This window comes from Thalia democratica, chromosome 8 (assembly GCF_965202585.1).
Source record: "Thalia democratica chromosome 8, ktThaDemo2.hap1.1, whole genome shotgun sequence".
NCBI classification, from domain to species: Eukaryota; Metazoa; Chordata; class Thaliacea; order Salpida; family Salpidae; genus Thalia; species Thalia democratica.
This window is the reverse complement of record NC_139172.1, coordinates 5,147,096-5,160,493: the sequence shown is the minus strand read 5'-3', so window position 1 is coordinate 5,160,493 and position 13,398 is coordinate 5,147,096.

Below are 13,398 nucleotides of genomic sequence, written 5' to 3'. Positions count from 1 at the left end.
TTTTCAATAGAATATCTAAACATTTAGCCTAACCAGGGTCAACTTGATCTAGTTTGAAAGTTTCTGAACAGTTTATTGTTGTTCAAATCAGAAATAAGGTTAATTTGAGTTTAGTGTTAAATAAGTTTTTAATAATCAATTAAAACTTATATTCAACTTTTTAGTGTTCCTAAAATTTTGTTGTGGTTATTTCGCTTATTACTTATTAGGTAAAGTTTTAAAACTTGCTGCTTGCGAGCTTTAAAGTAAAGTTTTGATTTTAATTGTTTATTGAAATTGTATAAAATAAATGATAATAAGAAAGGCAGTTTAGATTAAAAAAAAAGGTTTCCCAGCAGTATTTGTTTAAAAAAAGCAGATTGTATAGTCTATTTGTAGTGAAAGTTTCATTAGACACTTTACGAATGACTTATGTACTATTCAAATAAGTAACTTATTTGTGTAATGTGTACTAATTAAAATAAGGACATTATTAAAACATTTTGTGACTACTATTTAATATTTTCAATTCGCCATTGTCGACTATACTGTTTATAAATACACATAAATACTCTAGAAAGTTCCAACTAATTAAACTAATTTGGTTCAGTCTTGTTTTAAATAAGTTTTGCCGTCCGTTTAATACTTCTATATTGTCTAGTTAAAATTTCTATAAAAAATATACTTGCTCTTTGTTATTGTCATTTCGTTTTTTAAATTAATAACTATTTACTACTGTTTGTACAGGCTTTAGAACTTATGTATTTTAAGCTTGATTATCTTTCACATCATTCAAAATTATACTTTTGTCTATGTATGAACTATCTTTTTATAACTATAAGTTCAATATTTTCACAAAATCATTTTAAAATAGTTATTAACTTTTTGCAACAGCTTTAATGTTTTTAAAACTAATTTAAATATCATAAACAAAAACCTTTTAAAAGCAATAATTAAAATATTTAAAGTAGAAATTTAAAAAAAAAATTAAAATAGTTCATTGTAAGTATATTTTTGATATAACTGCTTTATTTTAGTCGTTTTGCCCGCTAAAACTAGTGGCCTATCAGCTTTTTTTTAATAAATCCGGTAGATCTTATACCAAAAATACCAAAACTTCATGTATCAGTAAACACTTGATATGTAAATTTGTTTCAGTTTGAAATTCTAATTAAGTTATTAAATATTTAGTACTTAACATAAAATTGAATATTAACTTTTATAAGGACTTCAGTACAACAAAAACTTGTAAAAATTTATTAACTGAAGTTATTTTTAATTTGTAGAATACTCATATAATTTATAATAGCAGATGACAATCGAACACTTTTTATTAAAAAACTAACATACCAAAATAACCTTTCCTAAACTACACAAATATTTTTTTTAATTGTTTTAATTTTTTAGTAAACTTATAAAACTTAAGACGTAGAAATTTGTAATACTTTCTTGCTTTTTAGAAAACTATCTATACTAAAAAGTTGTAAATATGAAATTATTTAAGGATCTCACTTACAAAAAATAGAAGTTGGTTTAAAATCAAACTTTATATATATCTTTATTCGTTTCATATTGTTCAACATGCTAATCATATTGTACAGTAAAATAATTGAAATACAGTTTACAAATATCAAAACAAAACTAGCTTTATAAATAAAGTAACAAAGACACTATTGTTTATTGAAGGACAAAAAAAGCGCTCATAACATTTGGTCCTAGGACTTGGTGCACGAAAAACTTTCGGTTATCGAGTCGTATACCACTTAAATACAGTTAATTTCTTGTCCGGGACAAACAAATAAATATAAAATAACCTAAAAGTTTTTATGTTCATAAAACTTAAAACAACAAAGAAAATCACTAGATAATGATAAAGCACAAAAATAAATTTAAAAAACAATATAAACAAGTGTATAAGCTACTTTACAGAAAATCACGAAAAATTTACTTTATGCCAGTTTAAAAAAAATGTAAAAAAAAATTTAACTCCAGTATCTAAAAATAACTGAAAAAAGATACTAAATATTTTTTAAAGCCTGTTATTAGTAACAATAAAAGATTTAACAACTGTTTACACTTGAAGTATCGATTTAAAGTTTGTTAACGAAATAACAATTTGAAATCGGCACTTAAAACTGATGCTGCTTTTTGAAACGCACTTTTTAAATTTGTTTTTATATTTTCAAACTGTATTTTATAATAATCTATGTCCGCAAACCAATAAGGCTATAACTTTAGTGTTATTAGAAGCTTTTATTATATTAAATTAAAAAAAAAACTTTTTCTAAGGTTTTCATTTACTTCAAAAATGATGTACTTTACATATATTGCATAAAGTACAAATAAACAATGTTAAATAATCAAATCTTACTAATCGTTTGAGCAATATTCAAATAAACGTTACTGGTTTTAAAAAGTATCCTAAAAATTTTAATATTTTCTGTGTGAAACAAGTTTTAAACGTTACTGGAACGGGTTGAATTCTATTTATTGAAGTGTAGTTTTCATCATTCAGAATCTGGACTAGAAATCTCAAAATTCTATCCTGGATAAGACGTTAAAAGGTATCCGTGGTGTGCGATTCGATAACTGAAAGGTTCTTTGTGCACCAGTTCCTTAAAGCAAACATTTTGAGCGTTTTTTGTCGTTCAATAAAGCATAATAACTAATATATGTTATGCAAAATGGGCATAAAACATATAAATATTTGTTCACTCAAGTTAATAATTTTATGATCGAGTAAATAAAGCAATGCCTTTTGACAAACATGAGTCCGGAGCGGACTGTTTAAAATACGACAACATTTTTCCAACTGCACCAAAACGGCAGAAAGAAACATCAACAACGGCAATGCAACTTGTTTTAAACATTCGCAAGGATGTATTTCTCAAGCGGAAGGATCCAATTCGTCTCGCGGAGCTTGACTACCGGAATTAATTCAATTTGTTTAACTTAGAACCAGTAACTTACCAACTAATTATTCCCAGCTTAAGTTAAAACAAACAATTGTTTCAAATATTCAAAAATTTATATTGATAGAATTTCTTCCATCTAGCGCGGTAAAGCGTTCTTTTGAAAAAATTGCTTTTATTTACTTGATCGTCAAAATGTTTAAGTAAAACAAACAAAAGTTTATACGCTTTGGTGCTTAATTTGCATAAAGATTGTTACCATTTTGATAAATCTACCACAAATTTTTTAGTTTAAAGGAATTAAGCATTATTTTTTGTGCTACAATGCTTTTATAACTATCTTTTTTCAAATTTATATTTAGTTATTTTATATAAATTTTTGATTTATAGGGTAAGAATAGTTATAGTACATATTGTTAGATGCATCTTTTTTGTATATTTTTTTGTATATCTTTGTGTTATTTAGTAGTTCTTAACATACATTTATATAAAAATTACATATGTAATTTTATAAAATAAAACTCTTTTTAATATTATAGGAATAAAGTAAATCTGTTTTTTATTTAGTAAAATTTTTTTATATAAAGTGTTTTGTTTGCTGTTAATAGATGTCATTTTATCAATTAAAAACATTTTTTTATATATATAATTTATGTTTTAATTTTTGTTTTTACAGCCGTATTTTTGCATTGAAAATGTTCTAAATAAAGGACGAAAGCTTTGCAACTAAAGTGTTTTGGTTATTGTTTCATTAGACAGCTATTTAAGGGCTATTTTTTAGCTTTGTTGTATTTGAAAATTTAAGTATAGCTTTGTCTGAAACAATAGTTAATTGGAGTTGTTTTTGGACCCCGGAGTACGGCTTACCTTTTTTCTTAATTAATTATTGACCAGGAGGTCAACAATACCAATTTGCTTGTAAACCAAACAATTAAACGGCTGTTACTAAATCAAAAATTTACTTTTCTGAAAAGATGCATAACTTTGGACATTCTACTACCTTCAAATAAAAATAAACGTATTGATTTTGATTTATTGTTAATACAACAAAAAAGAAAGCTCAACAAGCAATTTAAGGAAATTGAAGAAGATACAAACAATATCATATTATATTTTGACCAACTATCAAATAAACAAAAAGTTTTGTAAATAAAGCTTGCCATAAACAAAAACAACGCTACAAAAGAAAATTTCTTAGCTTTTTAACAAACAAAAGGAGGAAAGAAGACTTTGCAAACCAAATCAAACATTTTACCCTAAAAAGAAAAGTTTTAAAAATAAAAAGGACCGACAACGATATTTAATCAGAAAGAAAAACAAAATTAATAAATCAAATAATGAAATAGTTCTAAATAAATCAGATGTAAATCTTAGCAATTATGACTTACAGCTTTTATCTTTTGGGCCCCAATTCATACCAACGCCAAAGTGGGAAAATAAAGTTATTCATCAAGAAAAAGAAAATCTGTTAAAACACATAAGAGCAATAGAGTGGAAAGATGTCTTCATAAATAAAGATGAAAGTTTAGTTGAAACAAATCATTTTAATTGTAATTTGAGCCAAAAATTACTAAAAGTTCCAAATTTCTCTAGACCAGAAAAAAGTCAATTAACAAATAATACTGAGTTATATATCCAATTGTTAGAAACAAATTCCGTAATTTAAAGCTTCAAGTTATGCACATGCATAAATTTAAAAACAACCTTAATAGAAATCTTCAAAAATCTCTTTAAAAACTTAGAATCAAAACAAAAAACAAAGAAATTGTAATTGGAAACTTAGACAAAGACGGCAAAACTATTGTAATAAATTACAAAGATTATACTTCATTAATTACAAAAGCTCTAGATGAAAACTACGTAGAACTGCCTTACAATGAGAAAGAAATACTAATAAAAATGACAAAATTAAAAGAAAATATTAGTCAAATTTTAGTTGATATGTGGAAAAAGAATTATTTAGACGATAACTTGCTATTTATCACAACTGGAATGAAAAAAACTAAAACTGGTATTTTAAGAAAAGTCTTTGGACCATCTGCGAAATACTTTACTAATAAAAACTGCGGGTATATATATCCTTTGTGGAAAACTCATAAGATAAATCCAGATATTCTCAAAACTTGCAGTATTAAAGATATACCAACTAGAATAGTCCAAGCCGCTGGTAATACAGATCTAAGTAGGTTGACAGCTGTACTCAACCTAATATTGGAACCGATTAGTGTTATTTATTGCAAAAATGGAATAAATGAATATTGTAAAGATTCAAAAAGTTATTTAGAAGACTTGGAAACTTGGAAAAAGTCATATGATAATAAAAATTATATTTTAAGTACAGTTGATGTCGTAAATTTACATCCATCATTATCAATAGATTTAGTGAGCAAAGCTCTTGTTGAAGCATTAGAATTGTGCTCAGAATTTGAGACACCGATGATCAAATACTTAGTAATGCTATCAGAAATAGCTTTACGCAATAACTTTATAGTATTCCAAGAAAAATATTTTAAACAAAAGAAAGGTATTATTACAGGTGACAACAACTCCGTTGTCATAGCTATTATTTCTTTACATTATATAATGACGAAAGCTTCTAAATTAAATAAATCACTATTTGTAAGACGTTACATTGACGATATATTATTGATATCAGAGAATATTTCAGTATCAAAAGAAATAATAAAAGATCTCAAGAAAAAATTTAAAGAGTACAATCTAGATTTAACATCAACAATAATGTCGAGAGAAAATGAGGTAGATAAGTTACCTTTCCTAGATATTGAGCACATTCTTACTGGATTAAACAAAAAAATTTTTTTCTATATCAGAAATTTTTCAAAAACTACCGCTGTAAATTCTACTTTTTTGAACGGAAAATCTTTCCACCCACTGAACATCTTTAAGGTATAATTACAGGCGAAGAAAAAAAATTGAAAAGAATAAATTAAAGAAAAGAAGATTATTATGAAAGTTTAAAAAAAAACTTTAAACTAAATGTTTAGCATCCAATTTCAATCCCAAACTAGTAGAAGACCAATTTAAGAAAATTTATTGCAAAAATGAGAATAAGAACGTTCCAATTGAACAAAAAGACATAACTAAAAACGAAAATGTATATTGGTCTACTCAATTTAAGAAGCTTCTAAGTTTCACTAAAGAGGAAACAAAACTTTTCCCTTTAGGTAAAATATCTTTTACAAAACCAGCGAGCCTAAGAAAACTTTTAAACAGTTTTAGTCAGATTGCAAAACAAAAACAAACGAGTGCTAAATTAAGCAAAAAATGTGAAAAATGCGCACTTTGTGGAAATCATAGCAAACATAAAAACATGGTATTTGATAAAGAAAATTTAAAAATTCAGGGTAAGACAATAAAATTGAAACCGAATCTGAACTGCAAGAGTTATGGAATTTACGCAGCTATATGCACCAAATGTAATAGCAACTATGTAGGACAAACTAAAAATAGCTTTAGTACAAGATGGACAGCACATAGATATAGTTGGAATAGATCAAAGTCAAATTTTAACCCAAAAGATATAACAGATGAAAATGCCTTATATAGACACTACTATTTTAAACACAAGAACGATCTACAGAAAAAGTGTTGTTTTGATGACGCGTATGAAGTTGCTTTTTTGGAAGAACCAAATTTTAAGAACCTTGACTATAAAGAATATTTTTGGATAACAACTCAAATCAAATATTAATTTAGCTAAAACACAATACAGTGATTTATAGGGGTAGAGTAGTTAAAGTGAATATTGTTAGATGCATCTTTTTTGTATATTTTTTTGTATATCTTTGTGTTATTAAGTAGTTCTTAACATACATTTATATATTAATTGCATATGTAATATTATAAAATAAAACTCTTTTTAATATTATAGGAATAAAGTAAATCTGTTTTTTATTTAGTAAAAATTTTTTATATAAAGTGTTTTTTTTGCTGTTAATAGATGTCATTTTATCAATTAAAAACATTTATATATATATATATATATATTATGTTTTAATTTTCGTTTTTACAGCCTTATTTTTGCATTGAAAATGTTCTAAATAATGGACGAAAGCTTTGCAACTAAAGTGTTTTGGTTATTGTTTCATTAGACAGCTATTTAAGGGCTATTTTTTAGCTTTGTTGTATCTTTTTTCATAAACCTTAAGTTAAATTAATAAAGCTATCAAAATTCGAAACGACAAATATATAGCAGTACTTTGAACGGCTTGATTTAAGCTAGTTTAAAAGTACCGCCGGGCTCCGAGCCGAACCTTAAGTGCTAGTTAGAGAAACTATCTTACAAGTTTTAAAGCAACATTATTATTAAGTTTATTTAGATAAAATATTTGAGTTGAAAATATATTTAATCATTATTTTTCTCTATGATATTTTTACTTAGTATAGTAAATTTTTCCAAGTATATGTTGTTTTTTTATCATCGAGTTTAATATGATTGGGTTTAGTATGATCGCGAGTTAAAAATGATAGTAAACCGTTTTTTAAACTTAAAAACTTTCAATATTGCTTGTCATTTGAAGTATAAAAGTGCATCAGTCACAAAAGTACTTTTATTATTGTTTTTCTGTTCATAACTCATGTTTGTAAATTTACATATGATTTAACATATGTCTAACCAAGACCAGTTGTAATGAACTGAAAAAAGTACTGTAAAAATAATTTAGAGAACATCAAAAATAAGTTATGTTTTTATTTGGTATTTGAACTTAAACAGTAAGTAGATGCCAATAAGATTAAAGCTTGACAATCTACTAGTTTGTTTAACTAGAAACAAAGCTCATTATATTTGGTCCTAGGACCTGGTGCAAAAAGAACATTTCAGTTATTGTGTTGTACACCACTTGTATACCTTTTAATCTTGCTATGTTCAAACAGATACATTTCAAAACTATCTTAAGGACATATTTTGAAGCTCACTCAGCCTTAATTTATTAAGATTGAGTTGATGATTTCTTTGAAATGTGGTCCTGTTATTTGATTTCTTTTATATCTATTGTTTGGTTCTTAAAAAGTTATTACTATTAAATGTAAATTGGTACAAAAAATATGCCAGTACCTTTAATATAAACTGAGTTTCAAATTTTCATACAGATACCACAATGTTCAAAAAATCACTATTATATAGTCAGGGTTGCCACTTTACCTGGAAACCTGGAAAAACCTGGAATTTGAGAAATTAAAAAAAAACCTGGAGTTTTTAATAATTTTAACATTTTTAGGTGTAAAACTTTGATATGACACAAAAAATCTATCATATAATTAAGATTTTTTGTCATCATCAAAAAAAAAATTTATTGAAAAATACATTGAAAGTAACTTTACAGTATCTTTTCAATATTTTTATACTATAAAACACAGTTTCTTATATAGAAATTATCTTAAAACTAAAAATAGACCCAAAAATATATACTTTTAAAAGCCTGGAAGAAATTTGGAAACCTGGAAAAAAAATTTGAAAAAATGAGTGGCAACCCTGTATAGTGTTGAAAAAGTCAGAAGTTCAATATTATATATTTGATTGGATTTAAAGTTTTACCCTCAATTTATGTCATCATTAAACTTTTTTTATGGACAGTCAAGATGTTGAGATCTTTTCTCTTCTTAAAAGAATAAATTTTTAAATTTTCAACTTATAAAACATTTTATATCCCAATTTATATTTATTGTAAAAATGAAATCTTATTTCAGAAATTCGTAATAATAATAAAAACTTATACAAAACACCATCTGTGTTTAAAGATATTAAAATTTTCAGTGGCAACAGCCAACACCAAAGCTTCTTACACTGTTTATAAGTGAAAAGCCAGAAGTTTAGGATCTTTGATTTATTTAAAGTTATTTTTTATAGTAACACAACAGGATTGCCTTACACTTCAGTCAAGCTAGTTAAAGCTTATTTTTAATAGGGATAAAATGAATTTGGTTATGATCCGTTTTAGGGCGCGTATTTTACTTAATAAATTCATCATTTTTAAAGGTACTTTTTGACAATATACAATTTTTTATATTAGCAGGGGTTAATTTTGCACAAAGACAATTTTGCATCAAGATTCAAATTTATACAATGGGACACTTTTGCACGATGGGATAAATCACCTCAAGAAGACATTTTTGCACAAAGAGGAAATTTTCTCGACAGTTAAAAAAAAAAACTGAAAAATGGTATAAATAACTAATTAAACAAAAAAAAAAAACTGACCAAGGGTAAGAGTTAAAGGTAACAGTTATAGTAAAATAAAAAAATAATATTTTGTAAGTTATTTGATTATCAACAACTAGTTCTTTGTTTAATTGTTTTTATTAATTTACTTTACTTATAAATTTTACTACTACTGTTACCCCTAATCCTTACCCTTGGTCGGTAACTTGTTTTATTTCTTTCTTATTAATTTTTTTAAGAACTTTTTTCTTAATTTTACCCTTAACTCTTACCCTTGGTTGGTAGCTTTTTTTTTAATTAATTTATGTTCATATATTCATTTTCTAACTGTTCAAAATATAGTTTTAATTGTTTGCTAACAAAAGATCCTAGTAAAGGATATCATGAAAATATCTTATTTTAATGAAAACATGTATACACCTACTTTATTCTATGCTTCTATTCTCTCATTACAGTAATTATTTTTTTTACAGAACCCAGTTGAAGTGTGTTGATTCGTTGACACACAGAAACATATGTTGGTAGAATAAAGGAAGATTACTGTATAATTTGTTTTTATATTTATTTTCTTTTTTTTTTAACAGTATTTATAAATTATTTATTATTTTTACCACACTATTACCTCTTACCCTTACCATGTCAGTAACATTTTTTTGATTTTTATCAAGTTATCTTTTAGTTTTTTTTAACTCTCGTGCAAAATTGACTTTTGAAGTAAAATTGTCTTAGTGCAAAAGTATCTTTGTGCAAATTGACCCTTTGTGCAATTTTGTCTTCGTGCAATTTAGTCCCTTAGTGGAAATTTGTCTTCGTGCGAAATTGACCCTTTGTGAAAAATTTTGATTGTGAAATTTTGTCATCTCGTGCAAATTTGTCTTTGTGCAATTTTGTCGTAATAAAATTTTGACCTGTTCCCAAAGTTAATATAGTTTAGTTCTGTAGCAACTAGGATAATAAATGTAAATATTAGCAGGGCTTAGCCCTGCTAATATAAAAAATTGAATATAATGTCAACAAGTACCTCTAAAAGTACCTCTAAAAAAAATAAATTTACTAAGTAAAGTATGCGCCCTTAAAACCAACCTTAACCATGAATTTTTATTGCAAAACTCTAGCTTGTTTTTTTGGATATTTATTGTTTTAATTTCTTTATATATTGTTTTTATTGAATCCTGTTGTTATTAACATGGTACTTTTAGGTATATAAATAGGTTAACAATAATCTCTCTATTTTTGGCTTTTTTCACTGTTCTCATAAACTAAGTCTGACCTAATCTAACTGGCTAATTTTTTGTCACTCTGGCTGGAATTTTTTTCATCCAAGACTGATAACCTTATAACAAAGATTTATTGCACTATTTTTATAAATACTGATTTAGTGTTCTCTAATTTGAGTATTCCTGGATAAGATGTAAAAGGCATCCCAGTTGGTTTGTTGTGCATGTTGATAACCAAAAGGTTCTTTGTGCACCAGGTCCTAGAACCATATATTTTAGCGTCTTTTTTTTTGTTCTTTAATAAACTGTGCTGTTAAATTTGATTTCTAACAACTCTTTAAGAGTTCAGGTAGATCACACAAAATTTTTGTTGCCACACACTCTGGAATCCAGAGTCTGAGCTACTCATGACAGCTAAAATATTTTGAAAAACTTCCAGATAGCTAAAGGTATTTTGAAAAAAAAAGAGGATGACTTGAGCAAGTTAAGTTTTTTTATACAAAACTCAGAAAAGTTTTAACAGGGTTGCCAAAAAATATGAAATTTGACTATTTAGACAAACAAACTTGGAACTCGAGAAATTTAAAAAAAATGAAACAATTACCACTAATAAACCTGGAATTTCTAATAACTTTTATATGAAAAGTAATAAAATTTAGATTAGATGCACAAAATCTAAAATATTTTTTTGTATAATTTTTAAGAAAAACAAATATGAAGTAAGTTTACAGTATTTTTTCAATGTTCTTATACTATTTAAGATAGATTTGTGCCTAAAGTTAAAATTTAGAAAAACTTGGGTCTGGATAAAATATAGAAAACCTATAGAAATTTTTCAAAAAAACCTTCTAGATGCCCTGTTTTAAGATATCCAAAAATCTAAGGCCAGTTTTTTCTAGATTTTGAATGATATTATTGTGGTATATTTTTTGCATTTTGTCACTTTATAACAAACTTAATTGTAAACTTGATTTTGAAAGGTTAAACATTTTTCAAAGGATTAAAAACATTTATGACATTTTAAAGTCACTTGGGAAAATTTTTTGACTCAAAGAGTGGCAACCCTGATTGTTGGTAAACACTTGTTTTGGATTAAGCTGAAATTTACAAGAATTTTTTGTTTATTAAATGCTCTGCTAGTAAATTCTAAAAAAACACCAATAACTTTAGACAATATGACCATTCTAGTAACTCTAACCTTACACAAGTTTATCATGGAGTTGTTAAAACTTAGATATTACTTCAAAGGAATTTTGTGTGTGTATTTAATAACTTAAGTTTAAAAGGTTGATCATGCCAATTTGATCATCAGACCACAAGCTTTCGGTAGACTGAGACTGGTTTTGTCCTATTAGGACTATTGTTAAACTTAAGCTTGTCTCGCGGCAAACAAAGGCTTCTGCTCTGCAGACTTTTGCCAATGTTTTTGTTGTTAACAACTTAAGAGTAAAAAGAAAACAGATCATTAATTTTTTATGAAAATTTTATCATTGATCAATGATTATTGCTATAAAAAGGATCACCCAGCAAAGTTTGACCATATTTAGACGATAAAATTTTATAAAAAAGGATTGATTAGGAAAACAATATTTAACCTTTAACTGCACCCAACTTAGGGAAATACTGGTCTAGATTTTAGAGATCCTTTTTTCATTAATGCAACTTTTCATACAAACTGAATGGTTTCCCAAAAGGGGGATATTGGTCCCTTAACTTTTTAACTACTTAAACTATTTTTTTTAGACTTGAATTTTCTAGTTAATTGAAAACAAAAATGAAGGCTTGTTTTTAAAACCATCCCCTTAATATATTTTGTAGATAAAAACATAGCAATGCATTTTCAATTAGTAAAATAATAATGTTAACTATGAGCTTATGATCAAACAAGTTTTTAATTTTTTTTATAGAAGTAAACATCTTAAATTGTTGTCAGGGCTGCCGCCACAAGGTCAGGAAAAACTAAAAAATGACAAAAGTCAGGAAAAAGTGGGAGTTTTTGAAAAAAAGTCAGGAAATTTGACAAGATTTAAAAAAATGTCAGATTTTGTCGGTTCAAATTTATAAAAATCCTTATTTTCCAAAGCCTTAAAGTAGAAAAAATTAATTAAAATCCTTCAAAGTAAGACTAAAATTGCAAAATTTTCCTAAAAATTTACAAAATTACTTAATTTTTAATGCCTTCATCTTGTTATAATTAAGGGCATAGGAGGTCAACCTTGATTTTTACAAGTTGATCTTATTTTATTTAGTGTTGACTGAGCTATCAGACATTTTAATTGCTTGAAAAAATTCAAAGTAGTTTTTGAGATATGAGCAATAAAAGTCCGTGACCTCAATAGGTTCCTTAGGGAAGACACAAACTAAAATTGCAAAAAAAGACCATTTCACTACAAATCTATCTCCTTTATTTTTTAAGCAATCTTCTTCAAGTTTTTAAAGAAAGTCTATTATTAAATTTTAAAAAGATTGAATGCAAGGTTTTTTTTTTATAATAAAAAAATAGAATTTTTATTAAAAAAAACCACCTATTTTTTCTTCGTAAAATTTTTATTTTTAAATTTTTTTAAAATCTAAACATCTAAAGTCTTTTAAACTATAAAAGGAACGTTTCCTGAAAGTTTAGGGTCTCTACAGGGTTGCCACTTGACCTGGAAAAACCTGGAATTTTTAGCAGTTTTAATATGTTCAGTAGTAAAATTTCAATTCGACACAAAAATCTATTGCATAGATAAAAAAAAATTTCATCATCAAAATTTATTTTATAAAAAAAATTAAAGTACTGTTACAGTATCTTTTTAATGTTTTTATACTATTTTACATAGTTTTCTTACCTTAAACTTGACTTTAAATTAAAAATAGCCCCAAAAATGTGTACTTTTAAAAACCTGAAAAAAATTTGGAAATAACAAGTGGCAACTCTGTCTCTAGCTCAAAAAATGAAGGAAAAAATAAATTTTAAAATTTCTAATAAAATTGACCCAAAAAAATTTGCAGTTTATACGTTTGTATCGGAAGGTTTTTTTAAAATTACAAAATCTTAAAAGTTAAATAAGATTTTTTTATTCTATAAAAACTAGCTTGTAGTTTGTACTTCAAGCTTTAATATAAA